General features: G+C 41.4%; 1 protein-coding gene across 9 annotated transcripts in view; it reads right to left on the bottom strand.

Moving 5' to 3' along the window:
* The window catches only part of LOC132916697 (LIM/homeobox protein Lhx9), a 474,804-nt gene that overhangs the window by 152,689 nt on the left and 307,004 nt on the right, over positions 1–15,111 (bottom strand). The window lies entirely within an intron of this gene.

Raw genomic sequence — 15,111 nt, 5'->3', positions numbered from 1 at the left:
CCCTTATCATCCTCTTTATCACCCTTCGGACACCGCAACGCATTCTAGGTTACGCGTATACGTACGCGAAGGACACAGTGCGTAGCACCTGGTGCTCGCGTGGAAGGTGTGGACATGTCACGGTTGGTTCGTAACGACTCTGAGTGCTGCAACCACATACATACACGTGCAAACGCACTGAGATACGGACATATACGTGCGAACATACTGAGATAGAAACACACACGTACAAACACATTGCAATACAGCCACATACGTACAAATGCACTGAAATACTGACGCAGACACAAAGATAGAGAGAGAGAGAGAGAGAGAGGACGAAGCAACGAACTGGCTGCCACATGGTTTTCCACGGCGAGGAGGAAAGGGAATGCGTGGAGAACGAGAGAGGACGAGAGAAGGTAGAAGCCCCAGCTAATTAAAACCGCGGATGGTAATTAATTAAGCAGACGTCAGAGGAGATCTTAGGATTCTACGCGCGGCCAGGGGTTCTCCGAGTCTGCACAGACATCAGTGGGAAATCGAAGCTGAACAACGACCAGTGTACAGGGCAAAAACCGTTTCGCCGATCAAACGATAAATAAAACAAACGTTCGCTTGGACATCTGCAGAATGATGCTGGAATCGGTATAAATTACGAATACGATGCGATTTCATAGTTTCCCTTTCTTCCTTTTCGTGAGATGTTCCGTAAAAGATGATCGAGCATTTCCTTTTTTCAACCGGGGGTAAAATGAGGCGATCAGTGCTTCTCAAAGCAGCATGATTCGAGAGGATGATGTATAGTATTCAGGCAATTTCTTGCTACAAGGTTGCAAGGTCGCTACGGGTTTATCGATCCATAAATACTCTCATCTTGGGATAATACGAGATTTTGGTTTTGATTTTTAATGCTTTCCACATTCGATGTGAAATATTTGAAAATTTTGGCTAATTATGATATTATGAAGTTCATGTCAAACCTGTAATTTGGTGAAGATATTAACATCTCTGTTAATAGCAACATATGTATTCCAATAATGGTGTTCGAGTAGATACAGCGAGGGAGGAAACACAATTGTAAACGTATGCACGTAGAAATGTCTGAATACATATCTATGTTGGAAAAAATAGATAAACAGAAATTGTATTTCTGAATGTCGTTTTGCGGGAGTTATGAATATCAAATCAAGAAAGCTGTTTACCAACGATAAATATTGTTTCGCTGAGAGATATTCCCTGGCAGGGACATTAAAAATTCCTCTATTAATATGGAACTAGGAACAACGTTGTTTCTTGTTACCATTGTAACATTGCTATTCTTGTTATTATCTTTGTCATTGCGCTACTTGTTAATTGCAGTCATGAAATTCTCTTATTCACAGATCTTTCTCTTGATCGTTTCAAAATTAACGTCGCTTCGAAATTTCTTATTATTCGTTAATAGTAAACTGAGGACATCTGTGCATTTATATTTGAGAGACGTTCAGATTGGATATAAAATGCAACAGTGAAATTTTGATTTTATTCATTGACTAGTATGGAAACCGTTATCCACTCGTAAAACATTGAAAGTAGAATCAATTTTAATATACTTTCTCTAGTCTAAAACAATCTAAAATTTGTACTTAAAATTGTTAAAAAATCTGGATCTAAGTATACTTTCAATCGTGACAAAAATCCAAAGATGTACAAAGAGTAGCATTTCTGAATACTCTAGTTATAATATTTTGAAGTTCAGATAAACCTCTGCTTCTATATTCCACTCTTCTATTCGCGTTTACAAATATATCAATTTGCATGAAGGATCATAGTCCAGTTATTGCCGTACTTCGACCTAAGAAGTATAAAGAAAACTTATGCGTGATTTATACACATCATCTGTATGACATCGAGAAGTGTGTCGAATCTAATTTCAAATTTCCCGTATCTAGAACAATGTTATTAATATACGAAACGATATTTCGAAGTTAAAACAAAGCTCTACTTATAAGCTCCATTCCTCTATTCGTGTTTATAAAGATGTAGATTTGCATAAAAATCCGCAATCTAATGATCACACGCGCCAAAGTCACAAGTGATATAAAAAACAAATTATGCATCATGCATATATTAGCTTATCACCTTAAACACCTATCTAGTTTTTTTTTTTTTTTTTTTTTTTTTTCTACACCTGCTAGAAATGGAAAGAAGAAAAGATGCAAAATATTCATCTGGCAGTCATCATCCTTTGGTATTTCAATTCCCGTGAAATCTCTACAATGCAATGGCCGGAGTGGCCAACTAATCCGTGGCAATCGAAATTACAGCAATTAACGTTATTGCTCGAAGCGACGTCGCGTAATCAGTCTTGTTCTTCGCGTTTCAATCCACTTTCTCGCTTTTCCTGATAACGCGCGCGCGCTTCTCTGGCATCTGTTACGAAATGGGAGATCAAGAGTGGCCTCGATAGCGCGATCTTGAGACCACCTCCGTGGTTCAAGCGTATCGTATCTGATAAGAAACGAGGTTGGATTCTCTCTCCCTGATGCACACCCTTCGACAATTCTTCGTATTAACGTGGCCACGTCAATCTCGTATACCATTTATATGTATGGACTGCAAGTTAGTGCGAGAACCACTTTGGGAATTGATTCGTAATTTAAGGATATTGAAACGAGATTGTTTATCGATAGCATCGACGATGCTTTACGTAATCTTGGAGATAATAATTTCTATATGTTACGAACGACAGATGTATATAGCTGAGCAAAAATTTAGAGGCATTTCTCTAGTTGCATTCGTGTTGAAGCTGCTACTAATTTTTAATTACTTTTGATATTAATTTAAAGTTAACGATAGATTTTTGACTAAGGAAAATTTTAAGATAGAAGGATTGTAAATCGGTCTTCGATTTTTGGAAAAATTATAGAATTTTCTACTAACTTTGCTATTAATCCGAAATTCATTTTACAAGCGTCGATGATAATAATTTCTCTGTGGCCAATAAAATTTTTTTATTGAAAAGTATCACAAGATAGAGAAACTTTAGGATAGCTTCCTTCCAAGCTCATAAATTCACGTTTTTAGCCAATAGTACTTGTGTATATGTGTGCTTGAATGTACGAAACGACCATCTAAAATTTGGCTAGAAGCTCCTACATCATTGATCTATGTATTACATCTTTACCTCTCGCTGTCGAACTACATTTGTAAAATAGCTAACAAGACCTACAACATTATCCGAAAATATATATCACTGCAATTTATCAAAAAAATATATCGAAACGCAAGTCGACTAAGTCGAACGCGCTTTTTTTATAAAAATTTATCTCATTGTTCCTATACAATGAAACCGTTCGTAACATTCGCTCGTACATTAACTGGTGCCCAGTATCATCGTCCTACAAAAGAGTGAAAAAGAGAGAAAGAGAAAGAGAGAGAAAGAGAGAGAGAATGGTAGATTCGTCGATGAGAACGAATCGATGTAACCGAGGCTAGCAACGTGCGGATGTAAATGAAACGGAACTTCGGAAATTTCATGAGAAAAGTTGAGCAAATTAACTTTTCGACGTCCTTCGATCCGACCAACTTTCGTCGACTGGTTTAGCCTACCTATCCGAAATGGTTCGCGATTCGTCGAAAAATAACCAGCTAGCTCCTGCTGGTCGATTTTCGAATAAGTAGGGAGACACATGCTCGTGCTATAGCTACGAGTTGAAACGCTGTGTACGCGTTAAAGAGGGTGAGGAGAAAGGTGGGCAGGGCGCATCAACGTTGCGTGTTGCATCCGTGGATAATCTCTGCTTACGCTCGAAAAGCATCTCTGCCAAGTAAACTCTACATTCCCATTTTACGCTATGATCCATCGTTAGAAAGCAAAGACCGCGGCCGGGGAATTAGCGAAATCCTCTCGAATCAGAGTGGCCCGAGTGCTGCCAGGTCCCTTAGTGCTCCATTAGTATACATAATAAACAATAATCGTGGTACAGTTACACGGGAAATTACCGTCTCCTCTTAGCCACTGGACATACACCGGACCGACTTCTGCCCGACCTTTGGCGCCATTCTCTTAAGCCCGGGGGAATGTCTAAAAGCCAGCACGTTCTTATTAGCCTTCTTTCTTTTGCCTAAACCAGATATCCTCATCGTCCAAGAACCTGAAAGCTCTTTTGCATTCTTGTCGTGAGCTGACGGTCGGCGAATGTGTTCTTTATAATGGCACCAGTACGAGCTTGATCTCCAGTCGAAATCGTACTATGGAACCACTATGGTACTCTCTTACCGTTGGAAATTTTAAGATTCTGTGACGTAGTAAGGTATTTCAGTTACCTACGCTTCGACATGTTAAAATTCAATCTTGAACTTTGCACAGAATAATCAAACTTGTAAATTATTAGACATCGTTAGTCTTTACTATATTAACGAAGTGTAACGGCACTCGACAGTAAAACTTTCAACGGTTTCTGTCCCGTGGCTTGCTACACAAAGACCCTTTCCTTCGGACAAGATGATTGCCAGATGGCGAAACATTTTCATAGCATACTTTCAATTATGCCTAAGGACCCTTCTAAGGGCTTTAGCTAAGGTCCTTCAAACGAACAAATAGTTTTTATCTTATTATTCCCTAAATTTATTATCTGCTACGGAAAGATACGGGAAATCTGGTTTTTCTCACGTACGATGCTTCCCGCTAGCAACTTTCTCTCTCGAGAGCGGTTAGCATCCTTCCTCAACCACCAACCTAGAGATTAACCAACAATGACGTTTGCTATATTAAAACTTATTTAAACCTATAGGATCCAACTATGGAGAACAGCGACTAATTCCAACATAGAAATTCTTCATCGATTCCAGTCAAAAACTCTAAGATCCTTAATAGATGCACCTTGGTATTTTACCAACGAAACAATACATCGCGACCTTAAAATACCTACAGTTAAAGAAGACATATCCAAATTCAGTAATAGATATAACATAAGAATCAACAACCACCAAAACCCACTAGTTACTCAATTACGTGACACGACGCAGGCTAAAAAGACATTACCCTCTACATTTAAATTAGATTCAGCTAGAATCAAACATACGATAATTATTTATTATTCACGTTATAGTACCACGTCAGAATAATTTAATTATAATTCTCAATGAGAATTGATTGTAAGCTACTTCCAAAAAAAAAAACAACGACGTTCATTTCCCTTACTTTTCTAACGAAGGCTTTCCTTGACGAATCCGACGATTTCGTATTCTTAGACATACCCCATCATAGTTTTCCTCTGTAGCATCATCGTGACGGAAAGGCAGTTGACCGTTGACTAGAGTTTCTCGACGCATCTTCAGCAATCGTCGTCCTAACTTGTACCGCGCACTTTGCTCAATCGCTATCGTAACACGCCGTCTAGAAGTCGAGTTGTAACCCGAAGTGCGAACCGCTAAGTGTAATCGCGAGCTCTACGTAAAGTGTACACAGCGAGTATTGTTAATAAATATACCGTTAATTATACTCGAGTGTTTCTTCAGCTCCTATCACGACTTATCCACCTCAGAAAGAATGAGAGAACTTTTGTGTATTTTAGGTTCAGTATATGCTAGATAGAGCAGAATTATTGTATATTTGAACCGGCACGGAAGAACTAATAAAACAAACGACAAAATAATTTCTAGAAAGAAAAAGCTACACAAGGTAATCAATTAGAATAGAAGTTGAACAAACTGTCCTTTAGATGATTAAAATCCTCGTAAAGCTGTCGATGTGCACGATACGTTTCACCGTTTATCAAGCCACTGATAACGAATTAAATAATCTGTTTACAAACGTAGATCATTAAGAATGCTTAAAAATTGTCCGTAAGCAAATCTAGTGATTCACAAGACAGATTAACCTAACAGTAAACTTATCTCAATGTACTTTGTTGGTAACTTGTCTGTACAATCTTGCAGAAGAGAAGAATAAATATTTATACCAGTACGTAGATTTACTAGTATTTAGAGAGACCGTAATTGTACAAGTATCGTCAACCATTAACCATACTTTTGTTCATTGGATATTGCGACAAAATAAACACTTTCCCGTAACGCGTCGATTTGAAGAAGTCACTTTGTCAGAGTTCCTGGAAGTCTTCGTTACAATCGGAGAAAAAGACGGAGAAGTTGTGTCAACGTTGCGCGTTAGCTTGTTTAGCTAGCTAGCTGGAGAAGTCGATCGACGAGATAGAAAATACACTGCGCATTATCCAGCGACGAGCCTAATCGAGTAGTAGACAGAGTCATTCTGGTGCACAGGCCACCTGTCGTATTGGTGGCCAGTGTTGGATCTCAATCCGGTCACCCTGTAGACCGTGGCTCCGGGATAAAGTATGGTAACAGAACACCTAAGTAAGAGGTTCGCCGTGTACGAAGCACAGTGTATACGGCGCTCTCTCTTTCTTCGTGTGTAGTCAAGAGGTATATTAGCGTGTGTTGTTTGTACGACGATGAACGTAAAGACGAGAGAGACTCGACGAGGTCCATGGTCGGATAGAGAACAGGGACGAGAGAGGGATTGAAAAGGAAGGAGAGAAAGGTAGGAAACAACCGAGAAAATAAATGAGAAAGAGAAGAAGCAAGAGAGAGATAGAAGGTATGAGGGGACGGTCGTTGAAATGGAGAGGAGAAAGGAAGAGAACGTAGAGGGTGGTGGTGTGCGAAAGAGAGAGAGATAGAGAGAGGAAGATGCATAATAGACAGAGAGAAAGCGCAGGCGCACGTGAGTATGTTACGGGGATGGCCAGAGGGCAGCTAACGTTTATAATATTAACGCTAATGGACTACCTTATACCTTATATACCATCCGACCCCTCACCAGCCTCCCTTCCCCTTCTCCACGTCTCCAGACACCCTTCTCAGCTCTCGCCAAAGTACGGGATAATATTCATGGATGTATTCGAGCTAATGCTCCAAGGCGTCCCGGAGAAAAGGGAGGAGAGTGCACCAGTGGCTCGTGTCAGATAGAGAAACAACGCGAGATGGTAGTTGTCGGTGCGTTCGAACGAGTGTGAAAGTAACGCGGACATAGACTTCACAGAACCGATATACGCTTCTTTAAAATTGCCTCCTAAATCGGGACAGGTTTTCTCTCCGCACTTGAAATATTCTTCTCGGCATTATACAAGCGAGCAGAGCAGCCAGAAGAGTCGCCCCAAGATCGCTAATGCTCGGCTCCTTTTTCTTTTTTTCCGCGTCAGGCTTCGATCAATTATTATCTGTCAGGCTGAATTGGAAAGCTTCGAAAATAATTTCCCGATCGTGACACTTTTATGGTCGTATTACCCATCGAGTATTCCTTCTTCCATCACCTTCGTTCGCGCTCCTTTTCTTCCCTCCGTTCTTTCAAGCTAATTGGAAACGACGCGACACGCGTCGTCTCGCGAACCCAGCCGCGCTCCGACCAATCCGATAAATCTCGCGTCGCGCCCCTATTAACGTGGTAATTCGTAAATGGCGCGTCTGAAACGCAAGAAATAATAAAAGCCCCCGTCGCGTCGGGCGCGCGCGGCCGCTCTCCGCCGCCCGCCGGATCCACTCTCCTCATCAATATACGGCAGAGTAATATTCATAATGTAATGGAAGCGGCGTAATGTAAGCTAATGCATCCTGCAATTTCTTGAAAGCATTCGAATAATTCAGCCCGGCCGCCAGTGTATTCCTAATATACTTAAAAATTTCTGCCAAGTATCGAACGGGAATAATCGACGGCGGGACGCCTTTATGAGATTGAAAACGCGTTCGAGTAACTGCACCACCTACCCCCCGACATAGACACACAGGCTCCGGATATCTTATTTCAAAGCGAGATTTTCAATCGTCCAGGCTCTAGCTGTATTACGTAACAGACCAAAGGAAACTATGCGAGCATCCGAGTGCGTGAACTCCGTGGAAGGGTTTAAGCTTCCCCCATGGGAAAAACCAATATTCTTCTTCTTCGTGCTTTTGATAGGGAACCGTCCTTTTGTTTTATCGTTATTTCAAAGTTGCGCCAAGATCGACGATTTGTTGTTTGCAGAGGTTAACTTCTCGGTATTATCGAGCAGTTAGTCAGTCAAGGTTCGACTCTGGTTGACTAAACAGGAGGGTTAAGTTGTCGAGCTTAAAATTAAAAAAGACAGTTACACAAGAAACTATGAACACGATGTTTCTTGACTCGTTGGCTGCGTTCTGTTGGTCATTATAATATAAAAAATATGTCAAATTCTAGAACTGCATAGTATGAGAAGAAATGAAATATTGGTGTGTATGATTTTTCGTTTCAATTTCATGTGAAATATCTTCATAGAACGTTAAAACTCTCGTTTCGTTCGCTGAGTGAGAATAAAACAGAGATACACAAACTCGAGAATCACACGCTAGGATAGAGTAGGCTTAAGAATGAAATAAATTTTCTTATAAAAAATCGATATTTTCTCTTTACATAACAACGTCCACTTTGGAAATTATCTGTGAATCGGAATTAGCCACCAACTTTCGCCATTTATTTCTTTATCAATATTGAACTTAAGATAAATGCTATCGTGATCAACAGACTAGTAATTAAAATATGACGGATATTACTATCATCGCGAAGGAGGATTTATTCGGTGGCGAGGTAATAGATAAACGTTGTTAGATAAAACAGTCTATACAAATAGGAGGAACGTCGACATCGTCCATTATCGAACGTTCCTCGGCGTCGGCGTTTTCCAAAACGTCTCTTCTCGACGATTCATTAAAAATAATGGATATTCATTAAAAATAATGAAACTCCGAATGCGAAATACTGGCTCGATTATTTGTTCGAATCGCATTTAACGCCATTAAAAGGTTTCGTTATTTTTTCCTCCTACTCTTCGCTTTACTCTTACTTTTCTTTTTTTCTCCTAACAAAATTCTTCGCGAATCGATCTCTATCCACACTCCTGGTCTGACTTAGCGCATACACGCGCGCACAGATTGAAAATTATATTTCTGTCACGGTCGGTGAGTCGCGCTAAACGAAGCAATTCATTTGCGCCCGCCGTAAGTTCGATTCGTTAAATCTGTATCCGAGAGCGAAATTTCGTTTTAATTATCGAAATGAACGAACAGACGGATTGGGAGGGTTTCGAGGGACCGACACGGAACGGTTCGAAAGGAAAAATATCGTCGGATAATTGGATCGTTAAGGACCGAATTTCTCCGCCTTCGCGTTACGACTTTTTCAGCTATATCAGGATATACCAGGATAAATTCTATCTTTATCCTGGAAGAATAAAAGTGGCGCATAAACAAGACAGTGATACGTAATTTTCATTGAAAAATCTTTACTTTTCAAATTAAGATGAGAGAATTTGTTCGCTAAAAGCCGATAAAACGTGTTTCATAGCGAGCTTGTCTCTCGTGAGGATCGACCTTTTCGTCGTTGAAACTATTTATTCTGCTACCCGGATTAATTTCGTTAAGAGAAATCGTTTCATTCCCCCTTACACTGCTCGACGGTCTATACTGAATAAATTTTTCATTAGCGATTATTAAATCCGCCAAGGAATTTCATTTATCACTCATTCCTCCGTGAAACATTCAATTGGCTTAATGTCAACAAAACATATATTGAAAATACCTTGAGAAAACTATTCAGCGTCCAGTGACGTTGTATTTCACGTGTTTCGCGAATTCATTTTGCGACCGCGATCCCACGCACTCTCTTTGTCCCTGTAATGAAAATTTACGGATACTTCGGCTATTTCCTAATTACGACGCTTCCAATAACGTATATCGAGCAGCGGATTCGTTACTGTTTGCCCGTGTTTCACGATTGCCGGATCTGTTTCTCGATTGGATCGGTTTCCATTGCAGTGGCCTTGTTAGACGTTTAATATCGCGAGCCTTGAACTATTGTACCTGCGTTATAAAGAATACCAGCGATTTCTAATAGAAGCGAGGAAAATTAATTTTCACAAATGCTTCGTGTGTATTTACTTGAAATCTCTTAATAATAATAATCTCTGAACAAAGTCGAATAAAATTTCTAAATAGAAACTGTCGTGATGTCGCGATCACCACTCGTCTTTCTTCTCTTAAAGGGAACCGCCTTTACAGATAAAACTTAAAAAATCTTCGGAAGACTACGGAAGAAAAAAGATTGTCTTGCAAGTCACTGATTTAACTCTCAAAGCGTGGAGTTGCCTCGCTTCAACTCTAAACTCGTTTCGTTTTGCATCTCGCCAGCGTAATTAATTGAATCTTAACGAAATACAACTTTGGATAAAAAAGAAGGAAAAGGAAAAAGAAATAGTAATCTCGAATGTGGAGAATATATTACGACGGTAGAGGGGTTGGAAACGATAAAAACAAGTTCACTATCGTATACGAAGAATTACATCGCGCTACCGAACGACCTGCGACGAACATAAACCAGACGATTCTCAACTCTTTTCAACACCGTGCAATTTCAGCGGAACCCAATTTCAATATTACAAACGCGAATCGATTACTCCTGTCGCTTTTCTACTCACGTTGCAACGAACCCATCCCGAAGACATACACTTAACTTTTAATCACTATCATATAACTAATTAGCCCCGGTTGGCCAGAAGGGGGTTTTGTATATTAATTTAATTTTCAATCTCACGGGGTAATTCTTGGCGCAACGTTAGTTTTAATCAACCCTTCGCTCCTCGCCCCTCGCACCCCCAAAGCACGCAGCCCGTTTCCACGCGAAGAGGACACGAGGGTAGGGGGGGGCACGGGTTATAGACACGGATAGGAGGAGAGCAGAGGAGAAGGGTGGCATGGAAAGGGGTAGAAGGCAGAATGGAGTACACCTACTCAGCTAATAAAAACCGGCAATAAAAACCACCCCTTAGGACCGACGGCTCTCTCGCGCTTTTCACCCCCTTTCTCTCCCTCTTCGCCGCTACTCTTCTGGCCCCCATCCTTTCCCTTCCAACCTCCGTAACCCTCGCGTCCCTCTCTGCTCCTCCGCCACTCCACCTTTCTATCTTCCTCTCCTTCGCCCCCTGTTCCTCTGTCTCCCGCCATAGCAGGTTTATTCACCTGGCCGGGATTAACTTTAATCAAGTATTTACATTTTAATTCGCTGCCATGTACACTCAACCGACCTACAGGTCCTTTACGATAACATCGTCGTTTAATTGCAAACTGCCACTTTCGTACGACAAGACGTCTGCTCTAGCCTGCGTCCACAGTCTCGGAGAGAGGAGCACGAAGAAAGGAAAAGATACACGACAGCACTATATGCGGGATAATAAGTCGAAGTAGGTGAAACGTGACCGTTGAGACGCTATTGAGAAAAAAGTATGTCTGGCCCGCGGGGCTAAAGATTGTAAAAGTCGATCGTTGGAAATCGAGTGTGAAAAATTGATATTTGACGATCATCGCCGTCATCGCCGTTGTATGGATGATAATTCGAAGTCTTTGCGTACGAGAGTCAGTGGAACTGGACGGTTATTGCGTTTCTATGTTCCGTACCAGATAGATAGATATTGTTTTATTGTATCTTTCTTTTGTGTCGTTTTAAACGCGACATTTAAATGTACCAAGCTTTTCACACATTATCGAATCGCGGTGATAATCGAGCCTAATCTGACACGGCGCGAGGCTGCAGCTTATCTTGCGTGACAGCTGTTCTACGTCGCGCGATACGTTTCTAATTGAACTTAATTGGATCCTTTGTTGAATTTCATTTGACGCGAACTCGTCCCACCACGCGGCAGATGCGCTACGAAATCGAATCGTTGCGCGACTAAAATTAAAAAGCTACTCGCCGTTGTAGCAAACAGCTACTCCATTCCATGACAATTCGTTTCGATACTAAATTCATGATTACAAATTCTCAAAATTTTACTGTCCATACGTAATAAATTATTAACGCGCAACCTAGTAGACACTTTTATATGTTTTTTAACAGTCTTTTAAATACAGAAGATATTACAAAATTGTATTTCGAACATCGTTACGTCAAAACTTATATTTATGCGAGAATTTTAGACATTAGACTATTAAATACAAAATTATTAATAACCTTAGATATTAAATATTCAAATAATCTTATAAACATACGAGTAGTCTCTCGGAGATAATTTTAACGAATATTCGATAAAGATGAAAACAACGCACAAAACCTAAAATCTCAGCTGTAACTAAACACGAAGTACTATTGATATTTCTCTAACGAAAGAAAAACGAAAGATGTTGAAGGACAATAGCCCTCGTTTTCGGGGTGCAGCAGGTACCTGAAACTATTCATGCGCCCAAAGTATTTGGGTCGACCATTTGACAGGTTGTAGGGGCTGGTTATGGGTTCCAGGGTGGTCAAGGACCCAAATTTATTATTTTACGATGCTCTCTCCTGCCTACCTGCCTGCCTGACGACTATTTTCGCGCCTTTTCCCCCGACCTCCCCAATTCCGCACGGTACATTTTTACGATCTCATTCAGGTGTCAAACTTTCCAATTAACGAACACGCTACGGGGAACAATGAGTCGGCAGATCCGAGTTTTTGCACGTTCACGATCGTTCTGGCTTGAACGGACGGAAACAGATCCTAAAGTTGTTTTTTCGCGGCCCGGTTCCTGCCTGAATCCTGTTCTCCCGATCGGACCGTTCAACCCGTTTTTGAATAATAACGAGAGAACCTGTTATACTTTTTGGAACAATGATTGTCATATACAGACACGGTTAATTGAATTTATTAGCAACAGTACGAAGGAATGTCGGTATAATAACATTTAATTGGAAATTTTGAGAACGAATCACGCTGGGTCGATAAATTCTATTCACTTTTTAAACTCTACAGACGTCCAACTATAGTCACATAGTCTCTTAAATCATTTGATAACTTTATTTATTAAACCACTGCGTTATATGGATTAACGTAATAGTTAAAGTTCGATTTCATTATCGCAAACAGCTCCAATAATTCTCTATTTACGACAGTCGAATTGCCCTAAATTTGTGCACCAACTGTAGCACGAAACAACGCAACTCGCAGTTGGCAAACCCGAAATAACATCCTCGATGATATTATACGCGTGGAAATACTTTATAACCGTCTTGCATTTACGCCAGAGTAAATTATGTTATCGATAGTACCTACGTCGCGATAATGGCAACTCGTCTAAAATACTCTTACTCGACTAGTTGCATCGAATCATTTTCAGATACAGTTATTACCAAGCTAGCTACGATATACCTACGTCTGTAATAACGAAACGATCTTTCTTTCAAAATACATCTTCTAGTGGATGTAATATTCGAGTAGCAGTGGAAATCCATCTTCGCCGTAGATTCCTTATTTTTATTTAATTTTTATTCCTTATTTAAATTGTCTATCAAAATTGATTTCAAACAAAGAAAATGTACCATACATACAAACGAAGATGTACTTTTTGACGCATCTTCGTTCCGTTTACTATAACGAGTAGCACACTATATAGCGAATAATCCTTCGTAACGTATCCTACAAACGACAATTTTAGAACGTAGCAACAACATGGTTACAATCGATGTTACAAAGCCAAAGTCAATTTTTCTCCCATTCGATTCAGCTGATTTCCTACACAGAGCATTCTTTCGTCTTTCCTTACCTCGAAAATACTTCGTTCGTCCTATATTTCGCATAGATGCCAGGCCAGTGCTATTCTGCGGGTCGCGCGATCGTTGAAACGGGAATACAAACGACGCGGAGGAACGCGAAAAATAAAGGTCGGGCGCATTAACCGGTCCCGAGTCTCGATAAAGCAACGATTCTTTCTGCAGTTTAACTCCTTGGTCATCGTGTATTCTCTCTCCTTTGCTTTCCGTGTTACTTTCCAGAGATTAATGGCGCGCCAGATAGAAGCAATTTCAAGACTTCGCTGACAAACAGAGGCCCTGCGCGAATTTTCTGGCGATTTCGCTGGAGCACGAGCCCTCGCTGTAAATGGTTGAGCGACGCCCCGAAAAAACGCCGACAACTACGGAGAAACGATCGAATCGGTTCGTGCGCTACGTGTGTGGCGAAAAGGATCTGGATTGCTGGCCAGTCCAGAAATCGTAAGCTCGCCACGCTCGATAAGGAGCCAATTACATTTTAGCCGATGCTATCTGTTCGCCAGCAGGCGCGATAGCGGCGGCAAACTAATTGGCCGCGCCAGAAAGGAGATACACCGGCGATAGCCGCGTGAATTACAGAAAAGAAGATAGATAGAGAGAGAGAAAACAAGGGCGAACTTTAGGGTAGGACACCCCTGGTGCCATACACGGGCAACCTAGTAAGAGGTTAGGTTGGACGATTTGCAGCGTAGAAATCTCGAATATAAGCGTCCCTCTTTCTTCCTCTTCCTTCTCCCTTCGCTTTTTTTTCTCTCTTGCTCTGTCGTTCATTGTCCTATCTCCGACGCGCATATAATCGCCGCGGCGAAAGAAAGCCTCGAACGCAATTTCAAAGTTCGAGGCTCGTTTGGCGGCCTGCCAGCGCTCACGTAACTAACTACTTGTTTTGCCAAGCGTGTGCACACCCTCCCCGCGGCGGGCTAGGCCGTGGCCGCCACCGCCACCGCCACCGCCATCGCAACCGCCACACCAGCCGCCGCCACCGCCGCAGCCGCCGGCTGATCCCGTCGATTTTCGAAAAAGGTTAACACCTCGACTAGCGCGGATCAGCATTCGACCACGTGGCGACGGACGCGCCTGCGTGCCCCAGCCAGCCTCGAGACCTTACACGGAAATTTCTTCTCTCAGTCTTCCCGTGCCCACCAGTTGGCACGATACCCTCGCGACCCATTGCTAAAATATTATATAGCGTTCAAGCAGGCTTTTGTACTAAGAATTCGCTTTTCGATATGTTTTACGTACGATGAGAAACGTGACGTGAGTCACCGCGACTCGGACCTAAACTCACAATCAGACCGCAACCTCGCGAGTACTATGCTCATCTGACACCTACAAGACACATTTGACAAGACACCCGAAAGATTGTAAATCGTGCAGTGGGATTCAATTAAACAGATGTAGTGCTTCACTCGAATTTGTCGAATACAAGGGCTTTCGAGCGTTATCTGCGATCTACGATATCGATTTCTTCGACAGATAGCAGGCGGTCACGATAAGACGCGCGAGGATCAAAGTAGATACAGAGCCTGACGGACTTACGT

The sequence above is a fragment of the Bombus pascuorum genome, chromosome 1, assembly GCF_905332965.1.
Source record: "Bombus pascuorum chromosome 1, iyBomPasc1.1, whole genome shotgun sequence".
Lineage (NCBI taxonomy): Eukaryota > Metazoa > Arthropoda > Insecta > Hymenoptera > Apidae > Bombus > Bombus pascuorum.
The sequence above is the reverse complement of the archived record's forward strand: the minus strand, read 5'-3'. Positions and strand labels throughout refer to the sequence as shown.